This window comes from Apteryx rowi, unplaced genomic scaffold (assembly GCF_003343035.1).
Source record: "Apteryx rowi isolate R43461 unplaced genomic scaffold, aptRow1 scaffold_3, whole genome shotgun sequence".
In the NCBI taxonomy this organism is placed as follows: Eukaryota; Metazoa; Chordata; class Aves; order Apterygiformes; family Apterygidae; genus Apteryx; species Apteryx rowi.
In genome coordinates this window covers 6,414,208-6,432,483 of record NW_020449418.1, presented here as the reverse complement: position 1 = coordinate 6,432,483, position 18,276 = coordinate 6,414,208, and positions in this window count along the sequence as shown.

The following is an 18,276-nucleotide window of genomic DNA, read 5'->3' as shown; positions in this document are numbered from 1 at the left end:
CTCGCAGGCACATATACATACATACGCTGGGTACGTGACGCGTGCTGACAAAGTCATCTCCTCCGATCTATACAGCAACACGCACGATTGCTTTAATGAAATGCAATTGCACCAGCCACGAGATCTGTGTTGTCTTTTGCTGGTGAACGGCGATGGCTGTTAAAAGCGCGCCCATCAGCAGTAAAAGCCCACAGCTAATCAGCCRCCCTTTCCATCTCGCTGTTTCGCGCAGCGCTGGGACGCCTTGCCAAACTCTGCAGGCCTGCCAGCTCCCAAACKGCCGTAACGCTAGCTGGGCTTCTCATTTAACGTCTCGAATTTCTATGCTGACGTGGGTTCAGAAAGTTTTGTGAGCTCTCAGYGGAGCAGTCACTCCAGACAAATCGTTTGCCTTCCAGCTCTCCTGGGAAAAACGTAGTAAAGGCTAAATAGTTCCTCACAACTCAGCAAAATAAGGTGTAAAAAAAGTGGGAATCACCCTCTGTACAGGACAAGCTACAAGGGAATTTTAGCTCTCCAAAACACAGTCGCCTGGACTGGACGTTTGGGGTCTTTGAAGGTTGCTTCGTGGTAGTTATTGCCGGCTGTCATCATCTGAGGTCTTACCGTAACTCAGAGCCGAGCGGTGGAGCTGGTGAGTTACAGAAAGAAGGAAACGTTCCTTAATTTGTGGCAAAAGCCATAGGGAGCTCGATGGGGCGAGAGAGGAAGGACCCCTGAGGTATGCAAATTGCTAGACGCCGGCAAATGTTCAAAACGAGTTGCAAAGATAAGCACTTTTTTTTTAAATCCAGCTTGTTCTTCATTAGAGTGAAAGCAAGGGGAAAAAAAAAGGACTAAAATTGTGCATCCCCTCTCCTCCAACGAGGGGAGCCGGTGCTACATCCCCGGCAGCGTCCTCGCCACATTAATTATCCAGGCTGAAATTTTCTGTCCTCAACATCTGCCTCAGGCTAAATGTTTTCAGGAAACCGCTACGCAGATTGGTCAGCTGCTTTTGAGAAGGATCTAAGGGCAAAAAAGGGGCTTCTCTTCCCCTGTTAAAAACGGGGGGTTGTGTCAGCTTGTGCCTTTCCTGTCCTGGAGAAATGCACTGAAATGAAGAATTTGCTTGCATGACCTATGTAGAGTCCCAATAAGACAGATTTCTCCCATTACAGCTCAAATATTTCCCCAAGTCCTGTGCGAGATTTTTCTCCCAGACTATCGTCTTCCTTTCGGATGAAGTTAAATAACTAAATACACAAATGATCAGAGTCAGCGCAAAGTGGACGTCTGCATGGGGAGCTTCTGCACCAGCCTGGGCAAAGTCTGCGCGTCTCTTACTGTGCCGCGTGTCTGGCATGGGCGGCAGCAGGAGTTTTAATCAGCTCTGGCAATTTAATTTAGGAGACAGTCAGCTCTGGAAGAGACTACAAGTGGAACAGGGGAACTATGTTGGTACCGGGGGCCAACAAATAAGAACATGCCACTGGCAATATCCTTTTAATAACCCAAAGCTCGATCAACCAAAGCCACAGCTGGCCCAGCCCGCAGCTGGTGACCCTCCTGCTTTGGTGGGCGGCCAGAGCAGAGACCTCGGGAGGTCCCTTCCCACCAGCACRGCAGTGACTTCTCGCCTCGCTCCCCCTTGCGATACCGCTGCTCACCGGGAGTCACCCAGGAGAGCTTGGGAATTCACAACCAGGCCCAGCAGAAGATGGCTGTGAAATTAATTCAGCTCCGAATGTCTCTTCCTTCCCAATGTCTTGGCTCCTCACCAGCCCCAATGGGAATGCCAGCTCCGTAYGGCGCTGGGTTAAAACGTGTGCCGTGCGAGAGCGGGGAGCTGAGCGCGCTCCAACGTGCCACGTCCAGCAGCGAGAGCCTGCCCGGGCGGGAGGGTTTCGGTCCAGAAGCGGATGCAGGGTCTGGGATAAGGGTTAAAGACGAATGTTGGGCAACCTGCGACTTGCGTTCCTTGCCTCAGTTTCCCTCCACGATATGGGGATATGTGTGTATCCACACTTAACCTGCCACGCCAGGATGTTGGGGGGATTAACTAATTCCCTTGTAAATGCTGCGTGTCCCCGGCGTAGGGGCTGCTCTGTCCTTCYGGCACCTCTCACCTGTTGAATTGGAAAATTCCTTCAAGCTGCCCATGTTTATCAGAGGACGAGGGTAAACRTTCCTGCAAGGCTTAAAGAAAATCTCTCACCTTGCATTTAAGTGAAGGACATTGAAAGCATGCGTCACCTTTACTGGCAGAAACGCCTGCAGACCAGTATCTCCTTGTTTCTCTGTAATTCGGGTGGGCCTGCTGCTCGCCCCTGCAGCACACAGGTAAACGCCCCGGAGAGCCTGCCTGTATTTGATTAGCAGCTTGCAACTGAGCATTGAYTTTATTACCTTTGTTCCAGACTGCTTGGGAAGCAATGTCCCAGCGGTGTCTGAGGAAAACGGAGCAGGCATCTTTGCCTTCGTTCTCCGGTGGAACAAAACAGCTGCAAAGCTGGCAGAGGATTTTACCCCTCGGTGCCTGGAAAGCTTCAGCATCTTCGATTTATTGCAGTGGAAATCACCTTCCATTCCCACTGCCCACGAAGGAGGACAGGGGCAGCAGTTCCTCCCTCCAGATACTGTGCAGACCCCGAACGGTCACCGGCAGCAGAGACAAACTGGAGCACCCTTAGCTCCTTGGGGCAGGGACCACCTGAATCTGCATGTTTTCGCAGAGCTGAGCACACTGCCCAGGCTAAGCAAATAATGAGTAATGACCACTGAATGATTAATGAGATGCGAGGAAAATAATAGCAGCATTGTGAAATGTTGTTTGTCTTCACTAATAGGGCTCCCAGGAGATGAGATACTCCTGTGTGCGGCCGCGTAACTTCATTAAAGCACCAACGTGYGGCTGACTGTCAGCGACTAAATATATGACTTAGTTGTATGTTGGTCTTCTTAAGACCTCATTATATACTATTGTCCTGGCCATTAGAGCTTAGTTTTTTGGCTTACCTGAAAGCCCTGTTTCCTGATCTCTGCATTATCCCAGCCTTGACCTAATTCACGCAATTTCTGACTGAGAGAGCTTTCTGCAAGGCCATTTATCTGCGTGGCTTCGAACTGATGCTGCAGCGAGATAGTCCTAGATGGAGTCTCTTCTCATCTCAAGAGTGAATTCGGGAATAAGACAGAGAATTAGGGAATCAGGCTGATCTCCTAATATCCTGGCTCAGTGAATTTCAGTCTTCTGATTTGCTAAAACTCACGCATCTTCCAACGGAGGTGCAGGCCCTGGATAGCAGATTTAAAGCTGCTGACATTTAGCTAGCTTTTCTTATTATTTCTCCCACTCTCTCAAAATCAGGCTTCATCCCTGGGGAGTCCACAGTTTACARGCTGAAAACCACTGATAAACTTTTCTTGAAAGATCAGTTGGTCTTCGGTTTGCAGAGATGTCATAGAAATTATTTGGGTGTTTAAAAAGAAGAAGACCTCTGGTGATGGAGCGTGTCTCCATGCAGTGACCCTAGGCCTGAGCATCCACGGCGGGTTCGGGGCTGGCACAGAGGGTCCTAGTCCTGCGTCACTGCTTTGGGAGGCAGGAGAAGTCCTTCTGTAGCCGGAGCCATTTAAGCCAGAATTTATGCCTGTGCTGCGTAATTATTTCACCAAAGACCCTCAGGTAAGTCACAGCTAAAAGCTGATTCTGCCACTATATTCTCTTCTACCAGCCAGAGCAACTCTTGGTTGGCAGGTGCAAGATCTCTCTATGAGCAGATTTTGGCTGCCAGTGCTCAGATACAAGGCATGCGTTGGATTACCGACATCCCTCTCTGGGCCGTTATGTTAAAAGCGCAGGTTTAAATGAGCGTCRGATAATAGAAGCTTGCTTTGTTTAACCATAGAGAATACTGCTTTGCAAAATAAACTCTTGATCATGTTCCATATCTCATTACAAGGAGTTCCACATCGGCAATCAAGATAACATGTCGTATAAGAGCTACTGCTTTTTATCATCTATTACCAGCAAYTCAGGTAGTAGCCATTTGGGTTACTAGACAAGGGCTCTCAAATTTTCCACATGTAATTCATAGCACAAATTTCTTAAAATTCTCCCTTGGCTACAGACAGGTTGCTATAACATGGATCTACCTATACTGGGATTAGGATTGAATTTATTACTTCTGGGACCCATAAACAATAATGTGTGAGTTCCCTAGAGACAACCCAAATAATCTCATAGATCTTTTGCAAGGAGTAATCTTAGATTTCCATAATTTACCTGTCAGGAACGGAAGGAGGTTGTAAAGATAGAAAGAAAAATTTGTTAGGAAGTTTCACAGACTTTTTTTTTGCAAGTATTTTTTTTTAGTTGGCAGCCTTTAAAAAAACCTACTGTGTTTTCGAGTCAGACATAGCACTATGAAGATACACCCCAGTGTCACCGCTGTGCACTCGGGCACAGAAGAGCAGGGGGTTTAAACAGGAACGGGGCTAACGGGGAGCTCCGGCTGCTTGCACGGGGAAACGTGCAGGGCCCAGAGCAGCGGAGCGGTGCTGCAGGCGCCCGCCGGTGCGTCGGCCGCTTCCCACCGCGGCCGCYGCGCGCTGCAAGGTCTGTCGGACCATCCTCAGGGGCGAGAGGGGGATTTTTTGAGCAGTGCAAAGCATCCCTCGAGGTGAGCAGCACTCGGCGCCTCTGCAAAGCGGTGCCAGGCAGGAGGTGCTGCCCCTGTAGCGTTGCGGTTCGGTGTTACAGATATTGGGTGCTAAAGCACAAGCACGGTTCTCATTCAGGATACTTGATCTTTGAGGGCAGCCTGGTAAACCAGGGGCTTGCCTCATGTATGTATCTCGAGGACAAATATTTATTAAGCTTATAAAAGACATCAGGCATTTTCTGGGCTAGGAGTGTGATAGGGCGATGTCAACTATTTATTATGCACCACAAACAAGCTGTGGCGTTGCACTGGTAATTGAAACYGGAGCAACACCACCGGCAGGGCTGGTTTATGAGGGCTGTGGTCTCCACTCCTCTGTTGGGAACTGGGACACTGGAAGCAGAGTTTCCCAAGAACAGCTAGGTATGCATTAAGACATCATGACTGAAACACTACAAGTGTTTTCTTGCTATGAGAAAACCTGATTCTTCTCCACAGGGGTTAAAATTCATCTTTTCTCYATGTTCTTTGGTCCTGCGTAGTGGGAGATTTATTCCTCCAGCACGCTGTGCAGTTATTCATTCTTGTATGGAGGGATGATTATATAAATCGGCCTTCGCGAGAGGAGGATTTGCATGCAATGAGGTTTGATGTGTGCGTTGCAAAGGTGCAGACCACCACATAAAGCAGCAGTAAATCTGGCCAGGGTTGGGATCCCCCCCCACGTCTCAGGTTTCCTTCAGGCCCCAGCGCTGACTGCATCCCTGTCTCGGAGCACGTCGGAGAGAGGAACCCAGTTCCTTGGGGCATTTCTCGGTGGAGATGAGCAATGGCTCTTTCTCATCAGAAACCTCCGTCACAGCTTTTGACAAYGCCCTTCGTCAAGCCCCGGCAGAGCTGTCGCATGGAGGAAGCTCCTCCGCTTGCGGAGAAGCGCCGGCAGCTGTCGCTGGAGGGAGGGCGCCGCCGGAAGGGCTAAGCACCTCTGACACCTTTCTACCCATAACTGCTACTTCTTTTTTAAAAAGCCTTTTCTTCCAAATAAGAATCTGTCTTGTATAACAGATGCCTTTGTTTAGGACTAGCTCTATGGAAGAACAGCTATCTTTTGGTCATTTTGTTAAGAAGTACAAAAAACAGGGTTGTTTAGAAACTGAAGGGAACATCTTAGTCATCCAAGTAAATATCATAATTTTCCCTCCTAGCTCTTCTCCTTACCTGTTGAAACTAAGGAGCCTTTCCAAGTATCTGGGGCTCAGGTAACAGCTTAAATGTCATGGGACTTGTGAGATCTGCTACCCAGGGTATGTACGCGTGCACACAAACACACACAAAGTGCTGTCTGCTCATCAGTTCCTCTGCAGAGTAGTAGCAGAAAACTTCTGATCCTCAGTAAAATCCATGTTCCAATATATAAATAACATTTCATTCACCCACTGAAGCTAGAGTCATCTAAGCTGAACCCCATAGCTCTGAATCACTCAGAACTGTGGCTTCACAGTAGCTGCAATTCATCTTCTGGCAAAATTAGTGTCCTGTTTCACCAGGTTGTCTTGTGATATGGTTCTTGACTTTATCTGTGTATATAACGCACATTCTCACATCATTAATCTTCTCTGCGTATTTTTACAGTATTTATATAGTGCTGAGTGTCTCCAGGACATTGTGAACACAAATGCAATTATCTGATTATGGCAAATCTGTCTTTCTCAGGAAAATAACAGCCTGCCTTAACCATCTYGAGGCAGTCTCCTCCGTTCACAAGCAGCAGATATTCTCTGTGATAAGTGACTTGTGAATGATCATCATGGCAAATTTCATCTGTGCTTGGCCATGGTAACTGAGAAATCAACAAGTCCTAGAAAGTTCAAGGTGTTTATAGTTGAAGGCACAGCTTCTCTCACTCTGCCCAACACTTCTTTCTTCTCTCTCTCACACTTCTGGAGCCTTGGAGCTTGACTCTGCACTTAAAAGCTTCAGAGCCCGAGCTCTGATGTTGTATCGGAGGGAGGATGGGAGGAAGAAGAAGTGACTGTGAGGTTGCTGTGGGTCTGCTGCTGAATTGCTGGCCTCCAGCATGTTCCTGTTCACTGTCCCCAGGTACGTAATTACAAGAACAAATTTATGCATGTTTTTAGAAAAGGCAGTCCCAAGAAAGTAATAAACTTCATCCAAACCATCAGGTAATCTGAAGGAAACTGTATGGTAAAACCAAACAATCAAATCCACCCCCTCAACAAGCTCTCACAGACCTTTAAGGACAAAAACACGCCACCATCAGGGACAGCTGGTTCTTCACAAAGCATACTCTGCCCTCCTGGTCCTGGTCCTCAGACAACAAAATAGCTTTGCAAGGCAAGATTATGGACTACAATTTGTAACTCTACTGAACGCTAGCGATCATGGACTCAGCAGAGAAACAGCCTTTTAGGGCATACTGCAATTTCCCATGTTCTCTGTCCCAAGCTAAACCCTTGCAGTCCCAGAGGCAGTAATTACCTGCTGTGTCCTGTGTCCCACAGGGGGTTAAACCTCATCACCTCTGCCTTTGGTAACATCCCAGTCTCTGACAAAACACTCCTGCTTTTAAGCAAATAGCTAGAATCACCTCCTGTGGGCTGAGAGGATCCTGTGGCTTCGTAATAGCCGCCTCTCTGCTCCTTCAGGTTTCATCTGCCACAACAGTGCTCTGAGTMTGGGCCTCTCCTGAGAGCTCTGAATGCACCCGAATTGTTCAGTCGGTGTTAAACCTCCTGGGGAACTTGGTGTCTTGACTTCAGTACCATATGTGGCATTAAATGCGCTGTTGGAAACTAATCCCTGTTCTGTCATCAAGACCTTTCACAGGTAGGACCTTCCCCCCTCTTCTTTTTAGAGGGAATATGTCCCTTTGAGACACTTCTTGTCTTTAAACTCCATTAAATTTGCCTTTCTCTTTAGCTGATGGCAGTCCCCCTCTGCAAAATATCACACCACAGGGACTGTGAGAGCCACTACAGAAATTATTTGACATCTGAGTCAAAAAAATCTGTTTCGATGCCTAAAGGGTAGATTCTAATTTTAGCTGAGGAGCCTGGTGTGGTGGTGGGGCTGTGAGGACTCCCTCCCTGCCTACCCAGGCTGAGTTTCGGAGATTAGACATGTGTCCGAGGCTGAGCACCGTGTCCGCRGGCTGAGCCGTCTTGGGGGCCTGGCTGCCCCATGGCCGTCCTTCTCCCACCAGAAACTCACTCCGACAGGTTTTGAAAGTAGGCAGAGATACTCCTGTCCCCTTACTCAACCAAACGGTGGCACTACCAAGAGGGGCCAGTATCTGGAGTGGTATAACTGGGTGATCAGCAGAAGAGATTGGGAAGTCAAGACACTGGTTTTGGCAGCAGCTGGGCAGCTCAGGGCTGGACAAATTTCTTGCAGCTAATTTCAGGGCCCYGAAGCAGCACCTTCAGCGTAGGCTGCTCAGTGCTGCGATACTGCCTTGGTRTTTGCCTCCCCTTTCCTCGCTTGCTCTTTCCGCCTGGTCTCCGGCATTCGCTGGCAAGAGCTACCCTTGCTCATTAGGAGTAAATCATCTCTGTGCGGCTTAAGTTGATCTGGGGGGAAACCAAGCCAGCAAGCAGTGGCCACAAAGCAACCACAAACTGGCCTCCCTGMTGCTAGTCGCAGGCAGCGCCCTGAGCTGACTCCGCCGCGCTGTTTGCTGGCTTTGGGCTGCTGCTTACTGACCTGCGCAGCTGAGCAGAACAGTTAGCCATATAAGTCCAAGGCATTGGTTTTATTTTRGATTATTTCAGGTTATCAAACTCCCAATCTCTGCATCTGGCATAACTGTTGTTTTATTGCCTGTGACCTCTTTTAGCTGCAAGTACGCTCTGGACAGAGATAACCGTTTCAAACCCAGCTATTGCTCTTGATTTGCTTCCCAAACTCAGGCTGGATTCCACCCTAAAGGATTTTGACTACTGCAAAGATAGAGAAGGTGAGGGTAAGAACTGCAAAAATTATATAAAGACAAGACCCTTGTCTTTGCAGTAAGAGCCTAGGGCTTTAACCTGTTCAATCTGTGGAAAAGAAGGTCGAATGATGGAACCACAATTTATAAATATCTACTTTGGCTGCTGGTTCAAACAGAAAAATATATAATGAGCTCCACTGACCTGGAACTTGCAACTCAGCGAATTCAGACTGGAAGTGAGTTTCAAGTTTTTAACAGAGAGACATTTAAAATTYGCAAAAATTAACCTAATAGTGTGGTAGCTTCTCCTTTACTTGCAGTCTTAAAAGTAAAAGGGAATTTGTTTTCTAAATGTACTAGAGACATTGAAAATCTCAGCAATAATTTTTAGGCAGAGAAAAAAATTGCCTTTGAATTCAGTAGACATAACTGATGCAGAGGCATATGRAAGAGATGATAATGTCAGAAATAAGTTCATCAGTAAATGAGAGCAGAAAAYCTAAATCTATTCGTGAAATGAGTAATGATGGGTGATGCTCAGTTACTAGGCTATAATGCCGCCTGCAGGATTTTAGTGTCAGCATGAACAATGCGAGTTGTGCAGTTAGAACTGAGTATTTATTCATACTGAAAGGGAATGTTTAGTCCTTATGTTCACATTTATCAGAACCCAGTGACAGTATCTGATTTCATATTGTGATCTGTTGTGCGGACGAGAAATTTTGAAAAAAGAACAGATCTGTCAGCAAGATTATTCAAATAAGCCCTTTTGGGGACTTGTGCTCTCCTCTGTTCCTCCCTGCTGTAGTTGTGCATTTCAAGATTACAGTTTTGAAATGCATACTAGCTGTCAAACCAGAATTAAGGCTGACATTTGCCTGTGGGGGCCAGTCTTCAACACTGGGACAGGATCGTACCCCTGCAAACAGAGGGAGTTGTACCTGCTTTGCTCAGTTCAGCAGTGCCTGATATTCTCCTGGTGAAAAGTGCTTCCCATCATGAACGCACTCCAAACTGTCTTTGGGAATCAAAGGGGCTTTATGTTACCAAACTTGACATTTCTGTGTTTCTGGCTCACTACCACCATTTGAGTCAAAGCACAAGAAAGAGAAACTGTGACACTGGAGACACCTATCAGGCTGCACGTCCAATGCCACCCGTGCGATGCTGTGGACCGGGTCGAGAAGGTGACTGCTGCTACATCTAGGTCACCCCTTTCTGCTCCAGCCCAGGCCAGTGCGACCTGCCGGGGAATCCCCGCCAAGGCCAGGAGGGAATTAATGAGCAGCCCGGTCGGCCCCCTCCGGGACCTCCGGAGGTGGCGCTTAGCGCCAGGAATGCACAGGGGTGGCCAGCTGGGATGGGAGCTGCCAGGTGAGGAGGTGYCAGCAGCCACCCGAGTGAGGAACGTGCTGGGGGAGGATCTGGACACAAAAAGTCGTTGAAACATTGTTAGCCCTCAAGTGCAATATGCTTGGGAAGTGCAACCATAAAAGAAGTCCATCTGTGGGCAAAACAACATGTAGGATCAAGACACGCTTAATACTTTGAAACTGCTGCCCTGTGACAGTTGACTGTTGAGGGGTGTACCAAAGCTTTTGGGTGCCTTTTCTTTGAGTATCTAAGCCACCGTTTTAGAAACACGGTGTCAGGCACGTTTAGAGGTACAGACTAGCAGCCCTTAACACACCTCCTCTTTCTGCGACTGACTGCATTTATTAAACGCTTGCTTTTTGCAATATTCCCCGAGGAGGCTGACTTCTCAGCATGACGTAAAGTTGGCTTGCGATGACCCAATTAGAAATCTGGGCACCTCCACTGTTAATTTCAGCAACTCTAATTAAAAACAAATATTTGGATGGAGGAATAGGAATGGGATATGTGGTTGGCACTGGCCAACCATCTGCCACCAMAGTCTTGATTCGTTCATTGTTCCTGCCTTAATAGAAACCCATTTAGATTTATAAAGAATGTAGAATCCCCTTTAAAAGGGAAATATCACTCAAACTGTCATGTTCTGCCACAATGATCTGTCTGCCTTTTCAGCAGAAATATTCACCATCTTGACTCAGATGTCAAAGTGACACTGAAGGGAAGCTCCGTTATCCACGGAAATGTTTCGATGAAGAAATTAACCAAAAGTAAAGTGAATGGGAGCCAAAAAACCCCATGAAGCTCATAAATCTATGGAGCTGGTAAAGCACCTTAAGGTGCTAGGGAGGAATCTGTGGTTTGCATTGCTGGAAGTAGGGGTTCGGTCTGGCTAACAGGCAGTGAAACTCCCAAAGGAAGATCAAAAGCTTGCTTACTAGCTGTGCTAAAATCCTGTTAGATTTCTCTTGAAGATCAAAGGACCTTTTAAAGAGGGAGGAGTTGATTCCCCTGGAAATATCCTCTGCTCAGTATTGGCTTTTCATGTAAGCCCCAGCATCATGGTAAGATCTGGGCCTTTGGGATATGGCACAAGCATGCTGCAGTATCAGCATTTGCTGCTTCTTGGAGCTTTCCGACGTACAAGGAAGCAGCCTTGGGGTTGCTCTAACATACGCTGGGGCTCAGCAGGCCCTGCAAAGTTCCCCAGTATGAGGAGCACAGTGAGCTTGAATTAAAAAGGACTTAAACACTCCTTACTTAAGTATAGCAAAGAGTTTATCTCAGATTTGCATGTCAAAGCCTGAAAAATGTAACCCATGTGTGTGGGAGAAATTCACGTTTTCTAACTATCCTCCTTGTTCTCCCTTGTTATTATTAACTTTCTGTGCAGTTCATAACAAATGCAAAAACAATGCTTTGCAAAATGGTTGTTAAAAAATGTAAAAGATCATCAGCCTCTGCTTGTCAGCACAGCGATCAGACCGTTACTACTACTTCTGTCCCAACAACAGACTGATGTTGTTCATGAAATGGAACTTCATTTGCCCAAAGAAAGGGATCAGCTGAGATGTCTCTGGTAGCTGTTTACTAGATACGGCTAACACAGCCGCTAAACTCTAGAAAACCAACCAGCCTGTCTCATGCAAATTCAGTATTCGTTGTCCTTGGCAAGGTGCAGGATCCCTGGTGCAATGGGTGAGAGCTCAGACTTGTTAGGCTCTTGCATTTAAACAGTATTTTACCTCCATGGCATAAGATTTAAATTGAGATCTTAAAGCTATGAGTAAGCAGCCGCTTTAAGAAGATATTCCCCAGGGTGAAGAAGGAGGCAGAGTGTTGTTCCACCTCTTTGTGCCTCTCTCCCTCTTCTGCAAGTTCTCCCRCTCTAGCAGACATGTGAAATATAATGTTGACTTTGAACCGGTGGGGATGACAGCCAAGCAGGGCTAGGACATGCTTCGTCAGGGCTTGCAGGGCAAGAAACCATACGAATGGCATTCTATGGGGTGCAGAGTCTGAAACAGCCCAAGATTGAGGATATAGGAGAGGGCTGGATGGAGTATGCATACAAATTTGGGCTAATTTCTACAGAAAAGGAGAAGGGCGCACAGTGAAAGGTTGATGGACACTGGCATCCACGGCTAAAGGCAGGAGTCAGCCTTGTGGTTCTGGAGGATGAAGCTGGGACTCTGAAAAGCCTTGAAAAGCAGRTCTTGATGCCATCAGGAAAAGGAGCCTGAGGGGCTGCACAAAGCAGTGGAAACATGGCTGAAGCATCAATCCAGGCGAACGATTTTTCTCGCAGCCTCCAGGATGGATGTCTGTGTGTATATGYGGCACCAAAGTGTCATATAAGTGGTACGTGTGGTTCTGCATCCTGCCTTCAAGGTCGGGCAGCAGCTTCTGCTCTTGTGCAGGTCCTGTGGTGATGAATGGGAGAACTGCTAATGTAAAGGTCAGAAAAYAAACAGAATTGATCTAAAGCATCAAGCTGGCTGTACAAAGCATGTTTTCCAAATCTGTGCACAGTGGAGCCAGTGTCTCATAAAAGATGGAAACTTCTTTGCTATCCCACTTATACAAAACAAGTATCTACATTTCTTACAACAGAGGTGACCTAGGATTTAGCTTTTTTGGGGAAGGAACACTGAATTAGAAGATCACCTGTCATGATGACCTTTTGTTGACTGCTGGCTGAAGCTGAGCATTTTAGAAATGTTGATTTCTTTCGTCTTCAGATCTGTTCCCCCTCTTCACATTAAGCTGATATTTGTAGACATATCTTCTAAGAGTCAGTTCTGAGAAGTGCTGGATGCTGATGTGGTATCTGACAGGGAAATCTGTAGGCAAGAAAGTATTCACCTGTGACTGAGAGCAGCCTCTTGTCATTCTGTCTTATCTTAATTCATAATGCTGGAATTGCTCCTGTCCCATCTTACTCTGACATCCAATCCTGCACAAATTTCAAAGGTGACAGCAACAGGAGGAAACTTTCCTGACATAAAGGCTGCGGTGCATTTTGTTTTAGGGTGATGCGTGCCTTGATCTGGCAATGAGCAGAGTCCTGGTTTCAGTGCAGGGAGATTTGCAGCCTAGGGCAGTAAATGCAGCAAGAAAAGCATCAAAGTATGTTTACTGCATGAAGCAAGATGATGAATGGCTTACCCAGCGTCTACAGTTATACAACTCCAGGAAAACTAGTGAAATGCTTTTTTTCCAAGTAAAGTCAACCATTGTCAAAAGACGAACAAAGTATACCTAGGTATCAAACCTCAATATTCATGATACTCTCTTTTTGGGCAAAGAGAAAAAGGGAGCAATGGTATGAATTCTGGACCACATCAAGCATGTCAGTCTCCAGTTATCATTCAGGCAATTTAAAAGAAAAAATGTGGAGATTAGCTCAGCAATTAGGTGCACTGAATATCTCCCAAATGATCTTTTTCTCCCTGTGGCGTGCAGATCTGTACATTTCATGGCTGTGTGTGGCTTTTTCTCCCACTTTTGTGGAAATTCTGATTCCAGGCATTTAATTAGGGCCAATTAAGCAGCAGCTGATTTTTTCTGTAGATTCTTCTCTGTATATAAGGGAAGGAATTTAATTAAGGGGTGTGTGAAATCAGCAGAGCCCAGTGGAACAAGCCCTGGTCTGGAAGGGAGGTATAGCTTATCTCCAGCCACGGCCCCCATTGCCACAWCTGCCAAGTCAGTTGAGCAGCTTGTTGCCTCAGCTTCTCTATCTCCAAAATGAGGAAAACATTCATTCCTTTGGATTGTTGTTGGGAGCAATATTTCCAGTGCGTGTGAAAGGTGGTCAGGCCATTATAGGTCCAATTTTTTAGCACTTCCCTTGTATAGGTACATGTGTGCTAGTGAGTGGTCTGGGCTCCTGGATCCCATGCACTTCTAAGCCAACAGGACCTGGGCAGAGTCCACTCACTGCTCCTAAATTTTATTCTGTGATGCTCATTCCCTGGGTCAGGTCTCCTACCCTGAGCATCCTCTTGGGGCATAAACTCTGATACGTGTCTGCCCAAGTCCTTGGCAATGATGGCTCAGGCTTCCCGAGCACTTTTGTTCTTATTATTCCTCATAATTACRCCTTGTTTGTGCTCACTTGGTTTCTTGTGTAATTCACTGAGGAATGCTGTACCTAGAAGGCACAAACATAGGCTTTGCAAAGGGAATTTTAAACTATGCTTGCTTCATTGCTGCATAACACTTGGGAGTTAGAGATCTCTGCAAAATATTCAGAGTCTTTAGACAGAAATGCTCTCATCTGATCTGGCCCCCTTCATAGTTTGAGAGCATGCCCCAGCGTACCCAATCCGGCAGTCTGTCCCGTCATCCTTCTCTAGTGAGATCTTCTTGCATGTGACAGTAGCTGTTTCCCTCAGGCCGTCTCAGAAATCCTCCCCCACACCCAGTCTCTCTCCTCTTTGACACAAGCCTGAGCTGAAAAACTGGAGCCCATCCATACGTCCAGCTTTTGGGCAGAGAGTTCATGGATGTCCTCGTGGCTTGAGGCACCAGATGTTGTTCCACCAGCCAGCCATGACTGTGTGCCGACTTTCTCCTCGTGCTCGTTCATAGTGATAATGGGGATGTTTGCACCTTTCCCACTGCTGATGCTTATTTGGAATAAAGTGCAGTGGACTGATTGCGTCGTCTGGATTGACTCTTCAGCACAAGTTACAAAAAGGTGTCCAGCTGCCCCCACGCAAATACGGAAGGTGGAGGGGAATTATAATTCAGGATAAGCATAGCTCGCTCTACCACGCAGCAGCCCCTCTCCACCAGATGCCCACTACCTGACAGGACTGGTACCGAGAAATTGCATGTTCCTAATTAGCCAATTCAAACGGTATCACTTATACTAAGAAACACTGAATTTCCTGAATTACTGGCATGAAAGTCCTGCAGATCTGGCAAGCTGTTTCAATACTCCCTGTTGCTCAAGCACAAGATAAAGGCAGTAAAGCAGAATCAGTAGGATCCTGTTTGGTCTATCAAGGGCCTCTGTGATCACAGAGCATATTTCTCACCTTGCTCAACATTTTCTGTGCAAAGAGCTGACATAAGTTGGCAAGAACAGCAAAAAACCCCTCCTCTTCATTCCTTATCCAACCACAGCTATGAGCAATTTCAAAGACTCTTTTATAAAGTGAACCAAGATACGATCACAGCAAAACCCTGATGCTCTTTGCATTCCTCCCCACAGTGCTGACAGCAGTGTGGGGCAAAGCGAAGCTCATCTCTCACAGAAGCTGAACATGTTGCTAAGGCAGATCCATACAGCTTCCTATTTTTACTGATATAACTGTGCTTTACCTTGGATCTCCAAAGCAAAAAGGGACCTGGTTGAGGACATAATCTATCAGTCACGTGTGGTATAACTTAATATTCACACTATCAGCTGGTACAAAGATTAAACTTTTTGGTGCCTGATATCTTAAACTTGGATTGAATTTGAAGTGGAAGGCCCTCGGTACCTTCTGGGAGTGGGCCCACCAGGCAGTGGTATAGCATGCAGAAAGCACAGCTAGCAGCGTTCATAATGCATGTGTGAGTGCCTGTAATTTAATGGACAACTGCACAGAAATGTTCCCTGTGCTATTATATGGATTTCCCCCATGCCTCCAGTCCAAAATTCTGGCACCTTTCCTTTTTCATGACCTCATTTATCCAATGGAAAGGAGCATCTTTCCACTGCTATTTGCCTTATGATAACACCCCCTTCCACCACATAAACACAAAGCTTCCCAGAAATAGGAAAAGGATCAGTCCTTACTCAAGACATCTTATAATTCAAGGACAGACACAGACAGAGATTAGACAAAAGGAAACAAGAAAAAAAACAGGGATTTTCTTGTTAGTTGCTGACAATTAGATTCGGCAGGAGGGAAAGTATTGTATGATGAGGCATCTGCAGCAGTCAGGAGCTGAAGGCCACCCAAGGGCCATTCCAGTTCTCTGTTCCTTTGTGAGCTCACTGTAATGAGCTGGCTGGAAATAAAATGTTTGTAAAGGATATAAACAAAGATGTGACTCAGTCTTAATCTCTGTCCCACCTCTGCCCATGAGCTTCCTGCCTGCAGAGGCAGCTGGCTCACTCAATATGGGGCCGGGGCAGGACCCGATACATGGGCAGTGTTCAGCACCGAGGTGCTCATGGCTGAGCAGGACCTCAAGTCCTGAGCTCTCGGGGTAGCCCTCTGGCCTGCCTRGCCATCCCTTTTAGCTTGTTAGAAAATGAGAAAGCACGTACAAACGCGRTGCACCTCTTATACATGCTGGCTCACATCCATATCCAAGAGTGAGTAGGACCATTATGATTCCTCAACCTAACCTCCTGCATCACATGGACCACCAAAAATCCTCATCCTGATTTCAGCATGAGATTTCGGTCATAGGTTTTGAAAGTTTTTTGTTAAGTCTTATTATTTAAGCTCAGAAGGGCTTCCCCTTCTATTTACTTGACCAGTTTCAGAGAACAGTGGGCCTTTTAGACCTCTGGCTGGCAAAAGTGTGGCAAAAACATGATGAAAATATTCATGTATGTGTTCTACCTGACCAGGAAAGGATTTTCTTAAGTTTACTAGGAAGAGAGAGGGGCGGGAGTGGAAGGTGAGTGGATGGATGGACAATATTACCTTTCGAAAAGAAGCTGTACGTTAAGAATTTCATTCAATAGGAAGAAGGGATCAGACCTTTTGCAGCCTCCATGTAGTYGAACTGAAACTGTTCTGAGCCTTCTGAAACTCAAGGTGAAGCTTGCAGGTTTGAATGAACAACACGCTGTGACACAGTTGTTGCAGTGGCAGGGGAGATAGTCATTGACCCCAAAGGTCCCTTCCAGTCCCAGATTCGTGTGCTCTAAGCTTGGTCACTGTAATGACAGTGGCAACCTGCTGGCCTTGCGTGCCATTCCCCTGACAAGGAAGAGAGAYCTCCAGAACCTACAACTCCTCTTAAAAAAAAAAAAAAAGTAAATATGTAGTATATCTGATTTATTTTAATGAGGTACCTCCTGAACTCCTCCAGGTCTCAGGCCATGGTCATGACAGCAAAAATCCCTGGATGACTTTGGTGCTGTTGGGGTAAGGACAAGGGGAAGCTCGCCACCTTGGTCAGTCCCCACCGCCTTCATGGAGCTAATTTGTTGACCCAGGTGGATCCACAGCAGGCACGGGGGAGAAGGGCCCTGTGCTTGATGGACAAGTGTGGTGTTAACACCTGGCCTCCTCTTATGGTGGGCACATGCGAGCAGGTTTCACACCTGCAGGACGGGCGCGAGTGAAGAGGCAGCCCTGCAGAAGCTCGTCCCCACCACGCAGCAGGCTCCAAAAGCAAAGGGCGTCCAGCCGGTTTGTGTGTGATGTGTTTATATTGCAATAGCTTTCGGAAGCCGGACATGCAGCCAGTGCCCCTGCACTAGCTGCTTTACGAATACAAGCAGTAACAGCTTCCGAGCTTTTCGCAGGAGACCTGTGAAGCAATCCATGAGGTGCAGCCCCATTTCCACCCTATCTCACTCCCCTGAGCTTATCTGGAGCTCCTCACTGTTTTGGGGTAAGAAGGCAGCATGGGCAGGCACCTGCCTTGCAAGGGTAGCTCCAGGGCCTGCCCACCTCTGAGATGCTCGTGCCTTCCTCTCCACCAGYCAGGAGCGCTGGAGAAGAAGCTGCTTCTCCATCTGCTTCACCTTCCCTTGGGTGGCAGCCACGGCGCCACTCCAACATGAAAGTCCTAAGTGTTGTTGGATGGCCGCCTCTTGGGGTGGCGTGTCCTGCTCTAGGTCAGGAGCAAGGCTTTGGTGGAAATCAGCTGGAGAACAGAGGAAAGACGGTAACCCCGTCCCCAGGGCCTGGCCCGCTCGTTCCTCGGGGACGCCGTGCTTTCAGCAGGCCTTTGGTGCTTTCAGGCACTGCGCTCCCGAAATCCACTCGGATGGTGATTATTGTGGGTAGTTCACGTATAAGCATGCAAATATGAGAGCTGCTGAGTGGGGTTTATTGCCACATACATCCCCTTGGGTGGCTGTTCCTGCGTGACACAGCTCCTTGGTGGGGCCAGCGGGAGAGCGCCGAGCGCCCGGGGAGCATCGCGGAGGAGCGCGCTGCCCACCGGGGAGCCCCAACRGCTCCGCGTGCGCCGCGGGGGGCTCGGCGGGGAGGGGGRCGACCCCACGGCCGCCCCTCGCGCTCCGCCGTGCCGGACGCCCTTCTTCCGATTCAACGGCACGCGGGAGCCCCGCAGCCCCCTTCCCCCTGCGCCCTTCCCGCTGCCTCCCGGCACCCGGCG